This window comes from Geotrypetes seraphini, chromosome 5 (genome assembly GCF_902459505.1).
Source record: "Geotrypetes seraphini chromosome 5, aGeoSer1.1, whole genome shotgun sequence".
NCBI lineage: Eukaryota > Metazoa > Chordata > Amphibia > Gymnophiona > Dermophiidae > Geotrypetes > Geotrypetes seraphini.
The window spans coordinates 19,846,100-19,868,198 of record NC_047088.1 but is presented as its reverse complement, the minus strand read 5'-3'; the positions used below and the strand labels follow the sequence as shown (position 1 = coordinate 19,868,198).

Below are 22,099 nucleotides of genomic sequence, written 5' to 3'. Positions count from 1 at the left end.
GTACTCCCATTATTTATATTTTTTGATAATCGACACTAGTTTTGATCCCAAGTGGCAACGTGTCAAGATCACCACCACCACCTCTGCACCACTGTTAATGCTACGACACCGTCACTCATCCTACTAGTGCCACAGCAGAAACATCCCTGGCACCACTGACCTTGCACTGTCAACCAACCCTGCTACCCGAAGCAACCTAGAGTGGACTGGTATAGGAGTGGCCTAGTGTTTACAGCTGTTTCCTCAGCACCCTGAGGTTCTGAGTTCAATCCCCGTCTGCTCTCTGTGACCCTGGGCAAGTCACTTAACCCTCCATTGCCCCCCAGGTACCACAGTTAGATTTTGAGCCTACCAGGACAGATAGGGGGAATACTTAAGGGTACCTGATTACCTGCTCTGGGTGAATCTCTTCATGAAAAGGTGGTTAATCCCAATAAATAACCTCACCTCTCCAATAATGCAGCCTGCCTTGGCATCACTTTCTTCCCTCATGTGTTAGTGGCAATTTTGCCTCTGATGCAATGAGGTCCAGTGATGCATGACCCTAAAGGCCAACATAGCCCAAAACCACTGTGCAAATCTGTCTGCCCCACACAGCACAAGTCTTCAAAGACTGCTAAAGTACTGCAATAGAAGGTACTGACACCTTGTGTCCACAGGTGGTACTGCAGCTTCTCATGTTTCCTGTACTAAAAGAATTATTGTATTAGATTATTGTACCTACCATTGTTTAAATTTCAACAATAGCTCATAATTGACCAAAAACAACTTTGATTAATAGTACAATGATGTTTTTCGTAAACATAGGGCTCCTTTTACTAAGCTGCGATAGCGTTTTTAGCGCGTGCAGAATTTTAGTGCTTGCTAAACCCACGCTACGCGGCTAGAACGAACGCCAGCTCAATGCTATCGCAGCATAGTAAAAGGAGCCCATAATTTTCTTTATTATATGTTGCATAGCAGTCCAAGGAAACAATAACACACCTACAAAGCAAATATCATTTTCTTTTGGACCAACAGGCTCATACAGGGAAATTCTCATTTTAATTTCAGTTCAGTGTGTTTAAGTCAATGCCGTCTTGCCCTGCAGAAGGCAATGGTTCATTAAAGGCACAGAGTCAAAAATATTTGGAAGGGCTTATTGGTACCAACGGTTGGTTCTTTGCCTTTTCTTATTCATAAAGAAGTTATTAAACATTTTTGGGGCTGTTGCCGGGCGGCAGGGGGTGAATACAGTGTGAAAATATTTTGGAAGAACAACAGTCCTAGTTTCCTGTTGTAGAGAGTGAACTAATGATACTGCAGACAAACTAAGGGGGAAATTAAAATATTCAGGGAATAAGGCCAGGACACTGAAAACAATGAACCCTCAGTAGAACATTTTATAAAAGGAAGCAAAAAGTGCAAAAATTCAATGGCACTCAAAAAAAATCCCCAAACGTATCAAAACTTCAAAGGTAAAGAGGAAAACTATGCTCCTGGTTTGGTACTTGGGTAGCACTCAGAAATGATCTCATGGAAACAAACACAGGAACTTTTGCAACAATCATCACCCCCCTTCCCCCCAATCATATATAATAAAACGCTAAGCGCGCATGCGCACTCATGCCGTGTATTCCCTGATCTGTCGTGGCGGCACTTTTTGAGCCGATGCGCCCGATTGAGCCTGAAAGGCCCCATGGCCGCCGATAGCGGTAGCTCAGTGTGTGAGTCAGGGACCATTTCAGGTAAGCTAATCAGGGACAGTCTTCAGCGGCTCAGAGCCCTCCTCCCGGCAGCCGCCGCTAGCGCCGAGAGAGGGAGCGGGGCCTGGGCGGATGAGAGGAGCTGCTGCATGTAAAGAAACTTCGGCCGGTAGGGCCTTTTTGCGTGAGGTGGAGAGCACCACAAACTCCACTGAATCTCCAGTCCCAATTCTAAGTATTGTTTTTTGTATCTGTCAGCTGCCGCGGCCTCCTCCCGGCAGCCGCCGCTCCGCACTGCCTTGTCGCGGCAGCGTCTAAAGACACTTCGGCCGGTAGGGCCTTATTGTGAGGTGGAGAGCAGGGAAGCTTGTCTGACGTGCATGCGCACTCGTACCGCCGCGACAGATCAAGGAACACGCGGCGCGAGTGCGCATGCGCGCTTAGCATTTTATTATATATGATTTTAATAAGACTTTACTTTAAAAATAGACAAAAAGCTTTTCTTGGTTGTAAAGTACAGATGTTTCCTGATTTTACAAGGGAAACTCAGAAGCGTCGTCGGGAATTTCTTCTTTTGAAACCTGGGGTTACATCTCTGGGGGCTACTTTTTATTTGAGACACCCATGTAAATGTATAGTGCGTTACCGCTCTGTCTTTGAACCATTTCAATTGACAACTTTTGTAACAATGTCTCGTCTGGATGGAGGAATATCTTGAACCCTATAGTCTCCCTGGAGAAGAGGAGACTTAGAGGGGACATGATAGAAACCTTCAAAATCCTTAAGGGCATAGAGAGAGTAAATAAGGACAGATTCTTCAAACTGAGGGGAGCCACAAGCACTAGGGGTCACTCGGAGAAATTGAAAGGGGACAGGTTTAGAACAAATGCTAGAAAATTCTTTTTTACGCAGAGGGTGGTGGACACATGGAACGCGCTTCCGGAGGAAGTGATAGGCCAGAACTCTGTACAGGGGTTCAAGAAGGGTTTGGATAGGTTCCTGGAGGATAAAGGGATAGAGGGGTACAGATAGAACTTGAGGTAGGTTATAAAAGTGGTCAGAAACCACTTCACAGGTCGCAGACCTGATGGGCCGCCGCAGGAGTGGACCGCTGGGCGAGATGGACCTCGGTCTGACCCAGTGGAGGCAACTTCTTATGTTCTTATGTTCTTATGTTCTTAGATAAATATGAGATCTCAATTTCAGTGCTATAGCTTTTTAGCATCTTGCTATAAATTTTTATTTTTTCTTGTTTTTTTTTTGTTGTTTTTTTTTAATTATTCGCTACTTCCAAATCTTGGATCTAATGGAGGACTTGAGCATAAATAGTTAAATAATAATTTTCTTATTGGATGTAAATTTATTTCTTGTTCTTATGTTATCATGACTAATGCTTTCTGTACAAGTGTCAAACTTTGAATTTAAATTGAAAATTAATAAAGATATAGAAACATACTATAATTTTAACTATCAGGTTTTTCTGGAAATGATGCATTTTTTTGCTTTGGGCTTATATTCTATGTCACTCTGATCTTAATCATTTGTGAACCGAGTCAAGGTCGTTCGGGAGATGACCCGCTATATAAACTGAAGATTGGATTATTTTAAGGCAAGAAAACCCTGGTCTAATGTACCTAACATTACGATGGTAGGCGCCACTAATCTATAAACAGCTTGGATATTTGTGTCCCGAATGTAGAACTCTATATTAAACCCTTGCTTGGGTCTTTTAAGAAAGTCTCAGCCCCACCACTCCACCGCTATAATTAATTTTGACAGCGGTTCTCATCACCAGCTTCCAATCTCATCTGTTTGTTTTGTATTTAAATATTCTTTAATATTATTCTTAAGTTCTAATAAAACTCTATTATAACCATTATGTATTGTTTACAATAATAATAATAATAATAATAATTTTATTCTTATATACCGCCAAAGCCGCAGTAGTTCGAGGCGGTTTACAATAAAAAAGAGCTGGACAATCAGCGAATATAGGTACAATGTAAAGTCATCAACATACAGGTGGGCAGGATGCAGGAGGTATAAGAGAAATTGGGGAACAATTCGGTTTGTGTTAAGCCACTTATCTTATGTTAACATGACTCGGGAGAGACGACCCGACATGTTTCACACTCCCATGCTTTATCAAGGGTCTCTCTATAAAATAAAAGGAAAACGTTTCAGTTATCTTGTAAAACATTAACCTTCCACATTAAATAAACCTTCCATATTGTTTAACTACCTTAACCTTAAGTTAATTCTTACCGAGAGTGTCACTGTCATCCAACTCTGCATAGTATTTGGAAGAGAAAGATGGCGGTAGCGTTTTACCTCGGGGTTTAAATGCTCATTAACATTAGAAGTTACCACCCCCTACTTCCTATTGGACCATTCTTCAACCTATCAGTGACGCCCATTCATGCTCCCCATTCAACCCTTTTGGTTCCACCGTATCAATCGTCACTGATAGGTTGAAGAATGGTCCAATAGGAAGTAGGAGGTGGTAACTTCTATGTCCCTTCTATAAACTGTATATCCTGTGTCCCTTCTCTCCTTTGCACATGATTCATTTCAGCTTCACCCCCTCTCCATTTTTACTGGGCCTATTCCAGTTGGCCCAGGCATCTCAGGCCCCACCTGTGGGCGGGATTTGAGCTGCCTGGGCCAATCAGGTCCTAAGGCCAGCCATTCAATGGATGGCTGGCCTGTCGGACGGACGGGCTTGGCACCTGTCCATCCGACCAACGTTATTGAAGGTACGGGGAGGGGGGGGTTGGCGGGTCAGCGGGGGGTCACAAGTCTGCGGGGGGGGCGATCGGGGTTCGGGGGGCCCTTGCTTCAAAGGCAGGAGGGCTTGGGCTTCCTCCTGCCCGATCCTGTCGGGGAGTTCGGGGGTGCCCGGGACAGGAGGGCTTGGGCTCCCTCCTGCCCTGATCCTGTCGGGGAGTTCGGGGATGCCTGGGGAAGGAGGGCTTGGGCTCCCTCCTGCCCTGATCGTTGTTGGAGGGGGGAAGGGTGGATCGCGGCAGGGGAGATGAGCCATCTCTCCTGCCGCGATCATTGCTGTAGGGGGTAGGAAGGTTGCTGGGGCCGCTGAGCTGATCGCAGCAGCCACGATCAGCTCAGCGGCCCCTTTTCGGCACTTATACCTGTTTTGACTTGGTCTAAGTCAAAACGTATAAGTGAAACATAGAAACATAGAAGATGACGGCAGATAAGGGCCATAGCCCATCAGGTCTGCCCACTCTACTGACCCACCCCCAAGTCTACTATCCTAGGGATCCCACTCCCGGTGACAGGTTCCCTTGGCTTAACCCTCTAAGGGATCCCACATGGGCATCCTATTTGCTCTTAAATTCTTGCACGCTGTTTGCCTCGATCACCTGCACCGGGAGCTCATTCCAAGGATCAACCGACTAGGTGCCGATTAGTTTTGGTTATACCTGCTGCACGCCTAGGTCGAGGTCGGCCCACCTTCTGCCCTTTCCCCTCCTCTAAAAACGCCTCTTTTCTCTCTGTGCGTTTAGAGGCAGGGGAAAGGCCTAAGCTGGTTTTAGATACGTCTAAAACCAGCTTTGATTATGGGTACTTGGACGATCAGGCTTTTTGAACGTCCAAGTACCCATTTAGGCCACTTTTTAGACGTTTGGGGTTTTTTTTATTATGAGCCTCTTAGCCTACAGGAAGAGGAGATGCAAATGTTAAGAGCCTTAGCCAATAGGGAGAGAAGGAGATAGTGGATGTTGAAGATGAGCAGACTAGATGAGCTATTTGGCCTTTATCTGCCATCATGTTACAATATTTCTATATACATAAAGTTCTATGACCTATAGCAGCGATCTCAAAGTTGCAGCCCGCCAGGTACTACTTTGAGGCCCTCTGTATGTTTATCATAATCACAAAAGTAAAATAAAACCGTTTCTTGATCATTTTTCTTTAGGTATAAATTACAATATTATTATTAAGACTTAGCCAAAAGGAAAGATTTATAAACTCTAAAGAGTTTTACCTCATGCAAAATTGTCATTTCTTTACTAAGACATTAACTATTTTTTTTCTGAGGCCCTCCAAGTACCTACAAATCCAAAATGTGGCCCTGCAGAGGGTTTGAGTTGGAGACCACGGCTCTAGAGGGATCTGCCTCCCTATTGACAAACCAGGTTAAAAATTGCTACTTATCTGCCACCTGTTGGTGAGAAATGGAATTTATATTTACTTATTTTACACCTTTTCCAGTGGCAGCTCAGGCTGGCTAGATTTGAGTATGGTGGGTATTTCCCTGTCCCCAGAGGGCTTACAATTGAGGTTTGTATCTGAGCCAATGAAGAATTGAGTGACTTTCTCAAGGTCATGGGGAACAGTGGTGGGATTTGGGCTGGGCTTCTCTGGTTCCCAGCCTGGTTCTCTAATAACTGGGCTATGCCCCCCCAAAACCCCCCCCCCCCAACAAAACAACTACCTATGTAAGTATAGAGAATCAATCTAGGTCATAGTTTAAAGTTCAGTGTCAGCACAGGATATCAAGTATTTGAAAACAGGCCCTCTGTGTTTACTTTTCCATATAATGAGCCCTTTATGCTCCTACATGAAGGTATCTGATCCCTTTACTAGAGTGAATTAGTGTTTGTAGTCTTAGGTTTTGACCTCCGACTGCTCTAAGTTGCTCCTCTGTGAGACCCAGTGTTTGGTGTTGATTGGAAGGGAAAATCAAGGAAGTAAATAAGTCAAATTTTGATTATCTAGTAAAAAAAACCAACAAACAGTTAATTATATTTCAGAGTCTTTTCAATCTTTGAGGTTAAGTCTACAAAGGAAACACTTCAGATTTCACAGATCAAATACAGAAAAGAAATACATTTTGGATATTTTGAAGGGATAAGATAAACTCCTGTATACCTCAATAACAGGTGAAATCAGAACGGGGAGTTAGATCTCATATGAAAGAGGCTAGCTGCTTTTCTGACTTACAGAGAAGAGCTGATGAAAAGGCAAGGACTTTATCGATCTTCTTTCAACAGATATTAAAGCTCCTGCAATGGAAGAATAGCTGGGAAACATCACTCCACCAAAACTGTCGCCCCCGTTACAGCTTCTGCCTCCATTCAGATGGACAGTATGAATCAAAGTGAGAGCCTGATCCTATGTGTGAGATGCCTGCAGGTTGAATCTCTCGTGAAGCAAATGGAGGGACGATGAGAGGAAGTAATGAGGCTGAGAAGCATCTGTAATAAGAATTACATCAATGAAATGCTTTTTCGGGCGTCAAGGATATCCAGCAGAGGGGAAGAGGAAATTCTACTGGAAGAGGACAACTGGACACCGCCTTCCCTTAAAGAGATGGTATGCAGCCCTAGAAGTGGAGGAGGCAAAAATATCTTGGCACTTGCTCTGATCCCCAGCTAGGACCAGAATAATATTTTGAATTTTTCACGTCATCATCCTTATCATCTGAAAAAGTTTACATATACCAGTCAGTTCCTAAGGATTCTGCAGCTGTGTTCAATTAAAGATTTTCAGATTCAAGTGAAGGAATGACTGGATCGTAGATACCCTGAATCTGTTCTTAAACCAGCCTATAGGTTGTTTGTTGTCTCTTATCCCAAAAAAGAGTTTATTTCATTAGCAAGGGCTCCTGAGGAAAGCATATATTACTGAAACACAGACCGTGTTGGATCCCTTTTTGCTAATCACATACTCTGTTTTGAGACTGTTTATACTACTGTCGTTGCTGAATAAATTTCTGGGTATCCTGGTTATATCACTATTTGTTTTTTCTTGTTTGCCTTTGATATTGCTGTGTGGAAAAATTGGTCTCCCGTTATTGGTTTATCTGCTCTGAAAAAGAAGGGGTTCCCTTCGAAAGCTAATCATAAGATGCATTGAGTTAGGCCAATAAAAAAGATATTACCTTATTTCCTTTGTTTTTGTCTTATTTCTAAATATTACCTTGGTTTATCAAAAAATATTTCAGGAACAGAAGGAGCTGTAGCTTTCATACCCCAGAGCTGCAGATCTGTGTGTGTCTGAAGAGCAGATTTGATGTCCTGGAAGGTTTGCTGTCTGCCTGGTACGGAGATCCTAGGCATGTAGGAGAATTGAATCATCAAACCTACTGATTCAGTGCTGGTCATCCAAAGTTAGCTCCAATGATACTGCTAAGTACTCAATGAGCATGTCAAAATTGATTGACTACACGGCTCTGGGAGAGATGGCGAAACAAATAGGTGGACAACGGCAACCAACGAGTTGACCCCTTGAATCCACAGAAGAATAAAAATCAAAACCAAAAAAGACTGTGGAATCTGATGTTACCGATGCAGGACCCAAGTTGTATGCTCGAGGAAAACACTTACCTATGCCAGACGTAGATCTTTATATCTACCAATTCTTTGGAGAGACCAATTGGGACCCCTGAGGAAGACATTAATGGTCAAAAAAACGGATCGTGTTGGGTCCTCTTCATCGATTAAAGTGTGAATGAACTGTATTGTTTCAAAGGTTATGGATTACCTTCTCATAATAAAGCCTGCATCGGCAAAATCAGACTCAACAGTCTTTTTTAAATTATTTTTAAGCAATAGGCGCACAAAATGTGCTCTTGTCAATCCTCCATGCTGAGAGTAAAAGTTGGCGCGGAGAGGTTGGAATTCTGCAAATGAATACATGGCTACACAGACAGTATAATCAAGAACCTTTCAGCTTTCTGGACCAGGGAATGATTTTCCAAGGGCTGCTTGAGCAGAGGGAGTGTGTGGCACAAAGGTTGTGAATTCAAATCCCATGATGCTCCTTGTGATCCTGGGCAAGTCACTTGGTACATTAGATAGAGCAGTGTTTCTCAACTCGGTCCTGCAGTACCCTCTTGCCAGTCAGGTTTTCAGGGTGGCCACGATGAATATGCATAAACTTGATTTGCATGCACTGCCTCCATTATATGCAAATTTATCTCATGCATATTCCTCGTGGAAATCCCGAAAGCCTGACTGGCAAGGGGGTACTCCGGGACCGAGTTGAGAAACACTGAGATAGAGAGTGTGAGCCCACCGGGACAGATAGGGAAAAATGCTTGAGTACCTGGAAGTGAACCACATTTAGGATTTAAGTGGTATATAAATACTTAAATAAAATAAATAGTGTTCATCTGTCAAAGAAAGGGCAAAGTATCTTCTGCAGTTGACTGGCTAACCTACTGAAAAAGGCTTTAAACTAGGACCATTGAATGGGTGAACATCTGTACAGGTGTGGGGGGAAAGGACAACATCCCTACAAAGTCTATATGTCAAAGGAAGCCGTCTTTTAACTCTATTTTAATAGGAAAAGTTTCAAGTTTATTATGTATTTGATTAATCGCTTACTAGGGGAGTATGTGAGGCAGTGGTTAAAGCTACAGCCTCAGCACCCTGAGGTCGTGGGTTCAAACCCACGCTGCTCCTTGTGACCCTGGGCAAGTCACTTAATCCCCCCATTGTCCCAGGTACATTAGATAGATTGTGAGCCCACCGGGACAGACAGGGAAAAATGCTTGAGTACCTGAATAAATTAATGTAAACCCTTCTGAGCTCCCCTGGGAGAACAATAGAGAAAGCTAAATAATGTGAAAAGTTACTGTCTCTGGTAACCAGAGCTGAGATTGTGACATCACAATGCCTCATTCCACCAATAAGAGCCAATTTAATCAGCGATGTCACAATGGCTGGATTGTCCTTTATTTGGCTCACTTTTGCTATATTTTGATTTCTAGAGTGGCGCAGTGGTTAAAGCTACAGCCTTAACCACTGGATTTGTAGGATCAAATCCACGCTGCTCCTTGTGACCCTGGGCAAGTCACTTAATCCCCCCATTGTCCCAGGTACATTAGACAGATTGTGAGCCCACCGGAACAGACAGGGAAAAATGCTTGAGGACCTGAATAAGTTCATGTAAACCGTTCTGAGCTCCCGTGGGAGAATGGTCTAGAAAATTGAATAAATAAAATTAAAAAATAAATAAAATAATGTAATATAAATGTAAAAAAGGATGAAACTGATAAACAGTGAATAAGTTGAGATGGCCATGAATTGGAACCCTGGGAGAACAATATAGAAAATTGAATAAATGAATAAATAAATAAATATCTAAGCAATGAACAAATCATTCAATTTACAGATAATACAGGGGTTATAAAAGACAGATGGACACTGAACAAAGCATATTAAATTAACGACTAACAGAATAAACAGAAAAGGAAAACAAAGGGAAAGGCAGGGTAATGAAATACAATAATAAAGATAGAAAGAAGGACGATTATGGTAAAAAACAATAGGAGGGAAATAAAAGAAATCGACTCCTAAATATCATAAGCATCTTTGAAAAGAAAGCTCTTAAGTTGACTTTTCAATTTATCTAAGTTCTTTTCTTCTCTGAGTTCCAAGTTTGAGGAGCTGTAACCGAGAAGATAAAGTGCTGCCGTGAGGACGTAACTAATAGATGTTGGTCAATAGATCTCAGTGATCTGATTGGGGTATAAGGGATCAATAACTTGTAGATGAAAGCTGGGGTTTTATATAACAGGGATTTGAAAGTAGATTTAGTTTATATTGAATTCTGATGCGCAACTGGAAGCCAGTGTGCTTTCTTAAGAAGAGGAGTGACGTGATCAAATTTCCTTGCTTTCATTATGAGTTTAATTGAGGTATTTTGAATGATCTGCAAACGTCTAATTTCTTTTTGAGATATTCCCCTAAGTAAAGCTCTGAACTATGTGAACCTCCCCCCTCCCCTCTTGTGGATAGGTTTCTAATGAGAATAAGAGGAGAGAAGAAATCTCGATAGCATGCTTTGAAAAACACAAACTGGATTATTTTTTAAAGTGAGCAGGGAAGTTTCCAACGGTCAGTTTTGTTCCTTAACAATGTGGCTGTGTGAATATTGTTACAGACTAGAGAATGACAGGGTGACAAAATTCATTACCGTTCCCGTCTCCGCGGGAAATAATCCCATGTCATTTTCTAGTGTCTATTTCAACCTCAGTCCTTCTTCAAAGCAAAGCTTGTGGGTCAGTGATTGTGGCCATTCATACTCTGATTCTTATGTGAGCCAAGGATAATGAAGCCATTGTGACATCACTGATGTGATTGGCTCTTAGGCACTGGTGGAATGAGGCATTATGACATCACAATACCTGCTCTGGATACCAGAGACTGTCATTCTCAACCTCAATCCTTCTACACCAGCATTCTTCAAAGCAAAGCTTGAGGGTCAGTGGTTGTGGCCATTCATATTCTGATTCTTATGTGAGCCAAGGATAATGAAGCCATTGTGACATCACTGATGTGATTGGCTCTTAGGTACTGGTGGAATGAGGCATTATGACATCACAATACCTGCTCTGGATACCAGAGACTGTCATTCTATAGTGTCTGTTTCAACCTCGGTCCTTCTACACCAGCATTCTTCAAAGCAAAGCTTTTGGGTCAGTGGTTGTGGCCATTCATACTCTGATTCTTATGTGAGCCAAGGATAATGAAGCCATTGTGACATCACTGATGTGATTGGCTCTTAGGTACTGGTGGAATGAGGCATTATGACATCACAATACCTGCTCTGGATACCAGAGACTGTCATTCTCAACCTCAATCCTTCTACACCAGCATTCTTCAAAGCAAAGCTTGAGGGTCAGTGGTTGTGGCCATTCATATTCTGATTCTTATGTGAGCCAAGGATAATGAAGCCATTGTGACATCACTGATGTGATTGGCTCTTAGGTACTGGTGGAATGAGGCATTATGACATCACAATACCTGCTCTGGATACCAGAGACTGTCATTCTATAGTGTCTGTTTCAACCTCGGTCCTTCTACACCAGCATTCTTCAAAGCAAAGCTTTTGGGTCAGTGGTTGTGGCCATTCATACTCTGATTCTTATGTGAGCCAAGGATAATGAAGCCATTGTGACATCACTGATGTGATTGGCTCTTAGGTACTGGTGGAATGAGGCATTATGACATCACAATACCTGCTCTGGATACCAGAGACTGTCATTCTCAACCTCAATCCTTCTACACCAGCATTCTTCAAAGCAAAGCTTGAGGGTCAGTGGTTGTGGCCATTCATATTCTGATTCTTATGTGAGCCAAGGATAATGAAGCCATTGTGACATCACTGATGTGATTGGCTCTTAGGTACTGGTGGAATGAGGCATTATGACATCACAATACCTGCTCTGGATACCAGAGACTGTCATTCTCAACCTCAATCCTTCTACACCAGCATTCTTCAAAGCAAAGCTTGCGGGTCAGTGGTTGTGGCCATTCATACTCTGATTCTTATGTAAGCCAAGGATAATGAAGCCATTGTGACATCACTGATGTGATTGGCTCTTAGGCACTGATGGAATGAGGCATTATGACATCACAATATCTGCTCTGGATACCAGAGACTGTCATTCTGTAGTGTCTGTTTCAACCTCAGTCCTTCTACATCAGCATTCTTCAAAGCAAAGCTTGCGGGTCAGTGGTTGTGGCCATTCTTACTCTGATTCTTCCCTCTCTCCTTAAAGAATGACATGAAGATGGTTTCCCGCGGTTATCTGCGGGGATGGGAACGGTGATGAATTTTGTCACCGTGTCATTCTCTATTACAGACCTCACAGCTCTGCCTGCATGCTAACAGAACACACAGATGGACTGCTGGGAGAAATTCTACAATATTATGAGGGAATAAACCCTGTGGTATAGAAAACCTGCTCCCCATGACTTTAGGGGAGAAGGAGATGAGTGAGCTTCCCAGAAAGAGTGACTTTTAGTGAGTTCTGTAAACTGTGTTCGGCGTAGGTACCATATTTTCCAGCGTATAGGACATACTTTTTCCCCTCAAAATACGCTTAAAATATGGGGTGCATCTTATGCACCGATAATCAAAATTATGAGCTGAGGGGGGGCGCTGTTGAGCCCGACTGGGATGGTCGCTTGAACAACTAGCTCCAGCAACCTTTCTTTACTTTTTGCTCTTTTGCTGCAATATTTTCGTTTTTCACCCCTCTAATTACCACCTTCAGCTGTATGAACTATGGCTTCAACTACTAAGGGCAAGAGACACAAGCCAGACCCACCTTCTCCGGCGAAAAACTCCAATTCAGAGACTTCTGATACTGCTGCATCTCCCTCCATGTCTGACTTGTGGGAAGCAATTAAAACAGTTCAAGAACTTATGACAGACACCAAAGATGCAATATCGGAGCTTAAAGAAGATCTGGCAGTGATTCACACTGATTTGTCTTCATTTAAATCCAAATTGGCTGATTTAGAAATCAAATCGGCAACTACGGAGGCTAATGTTAAAGCGCTTCAGGGCCATGTGAAACGCACGCTGGCCCTGGAGAAAGATATGGAAGACGCGAGTAATCGTTCTCGCCGGAACAATTTGCGTCTTTTGGGGGTCCCGGAAGGGCAGGAAGGAAACAATATGGTCACCTTCCTCGAAGCGTTCATCCCCAAACTGCTGGATCTTTCATTCACCCACGACTTCGAGATTGAGCGAGCCCACCGGTCGCCATCTTCCAGGCTCCCACGCGACCATCGACCGCGACCCATCGTGATGAAAATCCTGAGATACCCTCAAGTTATTGCTATACAACAAAAAGCAAGATCTATGGCTCCCATTACTTATGAGGGTAACCGGATTCTTATTCTCCCGGATCTTCATAAGAACACAGTCAAAACCCGGCAGCAACTCCTAGCATTCCGTCCCCAGCTAAAGAAGATGGGCGCCCGCTTTGGCCTCTTTTATCCGGCGCGGATGCGGGTGACATATTTAAACCAAACAAAAGACTTCACCGATCCGGAGCTCTTGGCCACCTACATAGAAGAAACTTCACCCACCCCGATTGACAATGTGTGAGTCTGATCTGCCCAGCTCTGCTAACAGAAGCATGGCTGTGCTTTAAAGAGTGACTCTCTACTTCAGAGCACCGGAATTTTCCTCACCACGATGCATTACTTCCTTTTGTAATTATGGCTCAAGTGTTTAGTTTTGTTTTTTCTTTTTGCACAATGTCTGCCTACTCTCCTTACCTCTACTGCACTCCTCTGCACCACGAGCTGACAATGTGCTCTCTGTTTGTTTCCTTTCCCGCCTTGGGCCTCGGCACCATTAGATAATGCTGCCTGCATCTGTCTCTGGAGCCGTTTTCGGCTCTCTCTCTCTCTAGCCTCTCACTGTGTGCGGCTGCCTTCTGCTTTCTCCTTGGTCACTCTGACACCTTGTTTTCACTCACAGCGTGCTCCTGTATCTGTTCAGCCCTGTTAGTTCTGCTTCAACTGTTTTTGCTACCTGGATTGTTATGACTGGTTATCTTTCAATTAGCCTAATAGCTAATTAGTTGTTTACTCAAGGTTTTACTGCTTGAACTTGCTGATATCCTGTTTTTGTTTTCCTGCAGCAAGAGCTACTGTTTTCACAGTCTTTGTCAATAGGTTTGCTGGTGTGTGCTGTCCTTCGGCCTGGGCCTTGGCTTCTCAGCCCACCCATATTTTATGGCCTGCTGCTATTTAGCAGGGGGCTTTCTCACCTTTTCCAGTATATTTTATTGCTCTTTACTTCTTTCTCTCTTTATTGGTATTTCACTGATATTTATCACTCCTGTTCTATTTACTACAGATATGTATGCAGTTTCTGATGGGTATTTCATTCCTTATATTTTATATGCAGACAATTATCAGATTCTTTTTATTATCTTCAAATGTCATTATCAATAACATCTTTGAATGTCAAGGGTCTTAATAATGTAATAAAACAACGGAAGTTAATGTCATATTTGGATGATATTAAATCTGATGTTATTCTGCTACAGGAAACTCATCTTAATTCTGCTGACTCTGCCAAGTTTACCAAACGTGGTTTTCTTCCTCCCCTTTTCTCCCCTGCTGAGGATGGTAAGAATGGTGTCATTACTCTGGTGAGACAACATCCCTCCATTTCCACACTTTTTAGCTCTCATGATACACATGGTAGATGGGTAAGTTCTAAGCTTTCTATTTCCAATCATGCATTGCGAATCATTAACATCTATGCACCTAATATTGATTCGCCAGATTTCTTTCATAATATCGCCAACCATATATTGCAGGATCCAGATACTCCCGTAATAATAGGGGGGGATTTTAACCTCATTTTGGACCCTAGTAGGGACCGGAAATCGCACGCCCCCTATAAAAAATCAAAATCATGGTATGCATTGCATGATATTATGACTCAGTTACAACTAACAGATCCTTGGAGAATCCACCATAGGGATGATGAACAATTTACATTCTTTTCTGCCCCCCATGCCACATACTCCAGGATTGATTATTTCCTTGAGCACATCTATCTTAACACACATTCTTTCATCTGACATTCACTCCATAACTGTTTCAGATCATGCTGCCATTACAATAAATTGCACACATTTCTCCCTAGAACCTCGCAGTAAGCAATGGCGGTTTAATTCTTCACTCCTTGCTGAGGACCATTTTTCGGATTGCATTAGTGCTGCCATTGAAGAATTTTTCAAATTCAACATTCCCACACATACTAATTGGATTGTTACCTGGGACGCCTTTAAGGCATTTATTCGTGGCACTATTATTCAATTCTCAGCCAAACTTCATTCTTCTCAGAAAACTGCACAACGGGATCTGGAATCCCGCATTCGTTTGGCTGAGTCCATCCATATCTCTGATACATCTAATATACAAGCTCTAACTGATCTTCGCAATCTTAAATTGCAATACAACTCTCTTTTAAGCTCCTCTGCTGCCAACTCTGTTTTTGTTCAAGCATCCACATATTACGCCGACAATAATAAACCGGGTCATCTACTTGCAAACTATCTGAAAAAATCTCAAGATAAGATTACCATATCTTCTATTAAAGATGTATCTGGGCAGTTATCTACAGACTATTCCTCCATCTCTTCTGCCTTCCATGATTTTTATCAACAACTATATTCATCAGAAACCTCCCCCTCTATTCCTCAGCTTACCTCATTTTTATCTTTTCCCCATCCTTCACTCTTACCTACCGAGACGTCTCCTCTCTCCTCTTCCTTCTCTGCTCAGGAACTCCAGGACGCCATTAACTCTCTAAATTCGAATAAATCACCAGGCCCCGATGGCATTACTGTTGAGTTTTACAAGGCCTTTCTTCCTACTCTGCTTCCACATTTGCTATCTTTCTTTCAGTTTCTCTGCAATCAGGGCGATTCTTCAGGCTCCTTTACAGAGGCTACCCTTATTGTGTTTCCCAAACCCGGCAAAGACCCCCAAGATGTCAAAAACTATAGACCTATCTCTCTAATTAATGTGGATGCTAAAATCTTTGCTAAAATTCTTGCTACCCGGCTCCAATCTGTTCTTCCATCTCTTATCTCCCCTGATCAATCTGGCTTTATCCATAACCGATACTCCTCCAATAATACCCGCCTTTTGTCACATATCATCCACCACACTACATCTCATCCAGACAGACTCTTGATTATGGCCCTCGATGCTGAAAAGGCCTTTGATCGCCTAGAATGGCATTTTCTTTTTCATATTCTCCGTTGGTATGGATTCCCAGATCCTTTTATTGATATGATCAAAGTTCTATATTCCCACCCGACGACTCGGATTATGATTAATGGCCGTACCTCGCAACCTTTCTATCCATCCCGTGGCACCAGACAAGGATGTCCCCTATCCCCATTACTTTTTAATCTCGCTCTGGAGCCGTTATTAGCGGCTATCAGACACGACCATAGAATTAATGGCTTCCAGTCTGACCAATTTTCAGTTAAACTCTCGGCCTATGCAGACGATATCCTGCTCTACATCACCCCGGACTCTCTTTCTCCTGTTCTTGAACAAATTAGACAGTACTCAGCCATATCTGGCTATAAGCTAAACATAACTAAATCAGAAATACTTCCGCTAAATTGCATCGATGTCCAAACTGATGCAATTAACTCTGGCTTCATATGGTCCCCTACCAAAATTAAATACCTTGGTTTATTCTTTGGTCCTACTCTCGAATCCACATTGAAACTTAATTCTGATTTCATCTTCTCTATCATTCACACTTGTACTTCCAAATGGTCCCCCCTCAACCTCTCCTGGTGGGGCAGACTCTCTACAATACGAATGATGATAACTCCCAAAATAAATTATGTTCTCAGTATGCTTCCATGTCTTTTTTCTCCCTCCGTCTATTCTCGTATTGAGCGTCTCCTTTCTTCCTTCTTGTGGCACAACAAACAGCCCCGGATTGCCTTGCGTAAATTAAAGTGTCCTCGGGACCAGGGAGGTGTCAACTTCCCTAGCTTTCGGGAATACCATTATGCTTTTCTATTATCTCAAGGCTCCCTATGGTCTAATCTTTTCCTCATAAGCACACCGCCCACGTGGTTATCCTTAGAGCATTCTTTACTCGATCCGTACATCATGCAACATGCTCCTGCCATTCCTCTGCCTTCAGAGGCCAAACGCAATCCGATTTTACATAGTACTTGGCAAACACTTAACCATATTGACTCCATCTCAGAGAACAAATTAGCTGATTCATTAGCGGCACCTATTTGGCATAATCCCAAACTTAAAATTGACAATTCCGTGGTACTTTGGAAATCTTGGCAACAGCAAGGTCTCTGTACTATTGCGCATCTTATCAACGCGAATAAATGGATTACCTTCTCGGACATTATGGCAAAATTCCATATCCCTCCCACCCAATATTTTAATTGGATTCAGCTGCATCATTGTCTTACTGCGAGGTTCTCATCTCCCGCATCCTTGCATACTACTCCTGACCTCCACTCAAAGATACAACTTTTCTCTGCTTCCAAAGGTCAATCTTCAAATTGGTACAAGTATATGCAGGCAAAATCATATCCTTTCCTCGTCGAATCCATCTCTAAATGGGATCCGATGTTGCAATCCCCTATTACCGAGCAATTATGGTTGGCGTTATGGCCCAGATTATTTAAATCCCTTCACTCAGCCTCTCATAGACAAACAGCTCTTTTCCTCTATCATAGAGCCTTCTGGACTCCTATTAAATCAGCCAAAATAATGAAGTCCTCAGTTAACTCTTGCTGGTCTTGCAAAGCATCTGAAGGCTCCTTGCGGCATATGCTCTATGATTGCCCCCATTTGCAGATTTTCTGGAATTCGATCTGGCACACGATTTCTAAAATTTTCTCTATCACTGATCCTTTCTCATTTGATATTTTGATTCTGGGTTCCTCGGCACTCACTGCCCATCTATCTGTGTATCATGACCGCCTTTTTACCCTTTTATTAATTCTAGCCATTCAACTTATTTTACATAATTGGAAAGATTTTACAAAATTAGATTATAACCAATGGTGGAATTCAATGTGCCTCCACAATAAATTTGAACGACATATGGCTGACCGCCATAAATCTAGAGCGACTTTTGATAAAACTTGGTCGATTCTGGCAAACATCAGCACTTAGACCCTTGACCATAAACCGGATCATTTACCTATAGTATTCTGGTTTGATCTTTCCTTTATTTTCTCTTTATTTTATTTCATACTATTTTGTCATTGTCTGCTGACGATATACAGTCACATGTGCACTGTTTTAGCGTGGACTATATTGTATCTTATCTCTCTCGATTTACTCCCTTCACTATCCCATACGAAGCTTGTTCCTCGTTCTTATAGGCTTTTATGATGTGCATACTAACATGATTGATATACTGTTTACTGTTCATTTATCTTGTTATTGCCACTTCTTATTATGTAATTGAATATACTGGATGGGTGTCATCACCCGGTTTATAACCTGTGCTTCCTTGGAAGCTCTTCTTTTTGTACTTCAGTTTTTTTTTATGTTTTCCAAAAACCAATAAAAAATTTTTTTTGAACTGAAAAAAAAAAAATTATGAGCTGAAAAGCTCAGTCAGTCTAAAACTTCTGCTTTATATTAATATACCGTCACGTTGTTTCTGCTCTCTCTCGGACGCACTGTACACGCGCGTCACATTATTTCTGGATTTTGAGAATGAAGATTAAAGGTACCTAACTACAGTGTTCCCTAGTTACATTTTTTTTGTAGACATAAATAGCTATAAAATTAGTACATTATAGAAATTAATCATTATAGAAATTCATGAAAAAATGTAGAAAATAATTTTTTTCTTAAAAATGCGTATAAAAAAGGAGGTGGGTCCTATAGCCGGCAAATACAGTAAGCAGTGTTTCTTGCAGAACTGTCTCCGATGGTGCAAGCAGATATGGGAGACTGCCCTCTACTGGGGAAACCCTGTTACTGGTGGCTACAGAGCTCTTATAAGAGCTGGTAACTCTGAACTTCAAGAGGTGAGTATTCTTAGAGGCTCTCCTGAAGACAAGAGCAGCAGCAGCTCTCGAGAGTATGGCTCAAGGCAAGAAGCCTTTGGGAGGGGCTCGGGGCACAAGAAAATGGCCTGTGGGGGACCGGGAAGAGCAGATGATAAATCATGAGCCAATTTGGAGCAGAAAATGCTGCCATGCCATTTCGAATCTTCAAGTGTCCCGAGAGGTGAGCTTTGCAGGATTTCGGAGACTATCGGCCTCTTTTACAAAGCCCCGCAGCAACAGCCCCAAAGCCCTTTAAATCTCTATGGGCTTCCGGGCCGTTAGCGCAGCGCAGCGTGGCTTTGTAAAAGAGGCCGTATGTTATGGAAGCAAGATTGTGCAAGGATTGATATTTGGGATGCTCACTCAAGTCTTCGATAATCACCTGGATCTCTGAAGCAGTCGTGTGAGATGAACTCTACGGCATCAGGCTCATTAGGGGAGCTGGAAAACCGACGAAGGAATTCACCATTGCTGGTCTCCCTTATTTCAGGCAAGTGCAAAGAGAGATTTTTGTTTATATTGATATTATTTCATCCTGCAGTATTGGTTTTCATTGCACTCTCTATCGGACCACAATTTTGTTCTGGCGCATATCTATAGGGGTTGCCCGGTGAAAGAAATTTGAACTATCCTCCCCCTCCCCCCCCCACCCAAATGCTTATGGGCTGAAAATGATAAAGCCTTTTTAGCATTTATCTTTAGAGGAGAAATATAGCATTATGAAGACTGCCAAGTAAGTGGAGAAAGCTTCATCTAAGGCTAGACAAATCATAGGTTGTATATGTAGGGGTTTCGTCAGCCAGAAGCCCGAAGTCATTATGCCATTGTATAGATCCATGGTGAGACCCCATCTGGAGTATTGTGTACAATTTTGGAGGCCGCACTACCGCAAAGATGTGCTGAGACTTGAGTCGGTCCAGCGTATGGCCACCCGGATGGTCTCGGGACTCAAGGATCTCCCGTATGAGGAAAGGCTGAAAAAATTGCAGCTATACTCCCTCGAGGAACGCAGAGAGAGGGGAGACATGATCGAGACGTTCAAGTATCTCACGGGCCATATCGAGGTGGAAGAGGACATCTTCTTTTTCAAAGGCCCCACGGCAACAAGAGGGCATCCGTGGAAAATCAGGGGCGGGAAACTACACGGTGACACCAGGAAATACTTCTTCACCGAGAGGGTGGTTGATCACTGGAATGATCTTCCACTGCAGGTGGTCGAGGCCAGGAGCGTGCCTGATTTTAAGTCAAAATGGGATCGCCACGTAGGATCTCTTCACAGAGAAAGGTAGGGGAGGGTTATTGGGGTGGGGAGACTTGGTGGGCCGTGGCCCTTATCTGCCGTCTATTTCTATGTTTCTATGTTTCATTAATCCTAGGACTCTTCTTTTCATGATATTGTCTATTTTGTCATTTTTATTTGACACGTTTATACCGGTTCATAGGTAGAAGATTTGCTTTTTCTGCAGCGGTATGGGGGGGGGTTTACGATGGTAACATTAAATGGAAAACAACCTTCCCAGAGAAGGCTTTTCCTTCATTTCAGTAAGCAATTTCAGCTTTATTCGGCTGTGTTTGCTCCGAATAGCTGTGCTGTGATGGCCTCTAAACGGTTGCCAAGTGTTTCAAAGTCAACCACAGCCCAGCAGTACCACATCTTTGTGTGGGGTAGTTTGTTTTCCCAGCAAAGGAAGAACCCATCGGTCGTCACAAATATCACCATATGCCTATGGACCTCCTTGTGGTCTTACATACAAACAAAATGTTCAGCAATCGGAAGAGAGAGAGAGGAGGGGGTTGGGGGGCTCTGTGCCATCTGCTTCCTATTCAGTCTTCTCAAGAAGTGTGGCTTTCCGAAATGCCTTCAAACACATTCTAGCTTCCTAATTGCAGAACTGAATTTTGGTTACCAAATACCTTTGTCTTTGAACATAAATGACTGTTAGGAATAGGAGAATCACTATTAGCAGCATTTAAGGCCTCTATTCTGCACTCATGTGAAATCCCAAAAATCAGAGAAGGATCTGCTTTCAGCCCGGAAATATTTTGTTTGGATTTGGCGTTACTCGAGAGGGTTCAGAGGAGAGCGACACGTCTGATAAAAGGGATGGAAAACCTTTCATACGCTGAGAGATTGGAGAAACTGGGTCTCTTTTCCCTGGAGAAGAGGAGACTCAGAGGGGATATGATAGAGACTTACAAGATCATGAAGGGCATAGAGAGAGTAGAGAGGGAGAGAAAGAGAGAGAGAAAGGGAGACAGAGAGAAATAGAGAGAGATAGAAAGAGAGAGAGAGAGAAAGGGAGAGAGACAGAAATAGAGATAGATAGATAGAGAAAGATTGGAGAAACTGGGGCTCTTTTCCCTGGAGAAGAGGAGACAGAGGGGATATGATAGAGACTTACAAGATCATGAAGGGCATAGAGAGAGTGGAGAGGGACAGAAAGAGAGAAAGGGAGACAGAGAGAAATAGAGAGAGAGAGAGAAAGAAAGAGAGAGAGAGAAAGGGAGAGAGACAGAAATAGAGATAGATAGAGAAATATTGGAGAAACTGGGGCTCTTTTCCCTGGAGAAGAGGAGACTTAGAGGGGATATGATAGAGACTTATAAGTTCATGAGGGTCATAGAGAGAGTAGAGAGGGACAGAAAGAGAGAAAGGGAGACAGAGAGAAATAGAGAGAGAGAGATAGAAAGCAAGAGAGAGAGAAAGGGAGAGACACAGAAATAGAAAGAGAGAGAGAGAGAAAGATAGAGAAAGATTGGAGAAACTGGGGCTCTTTTCCCTTGAAAAGAGGAGATTTAGAGGGGACATGATAGAGACTTACAAGATCATGAAGGGCATAGAGAGAGTAGAGAGGGACAGATTCCTCATACTTTCGAAAACTACAAGAACGAGAGGGCATTCGGAAAAGTTGAAAGGGGACAGATTCAAAACCAATGCTAGGAATTTCTTCTTTACCCAACGTGTGGTGGAAACCTGGAATGCGCTTCCAGAGGACATAATAGGGCAGAGTACAGTATTGGGGTTTAAGAAAGGATTGGACAATTTCTTACT

General features: G+C 42.7%; 1 long non-coding RNA gene across 1 annotated transcript in view; it reads left to right on the top strand.

The window, feature by feature from the left end:
• Window positions 1-6,884, top strand: part of LOC117361237 — a 55,633-nt gene extending 48,749 nt beyond the window's left edge. Inside the window, exons 2-3 of the long non-coding RNA XR_004539611.1 lie at window positions 5,748-5,845; window positions 6,704-6,884. This is a non-coding gene — a long non-coding RNA (uncharacterized LOC117361237). The remainder of the gene's footprint in view (window positions 1-5,747; window positions 5,846-6,703) is intronic.
• Window positions 6,885-22,099: the final 15,215 nt, after the last annotated feature.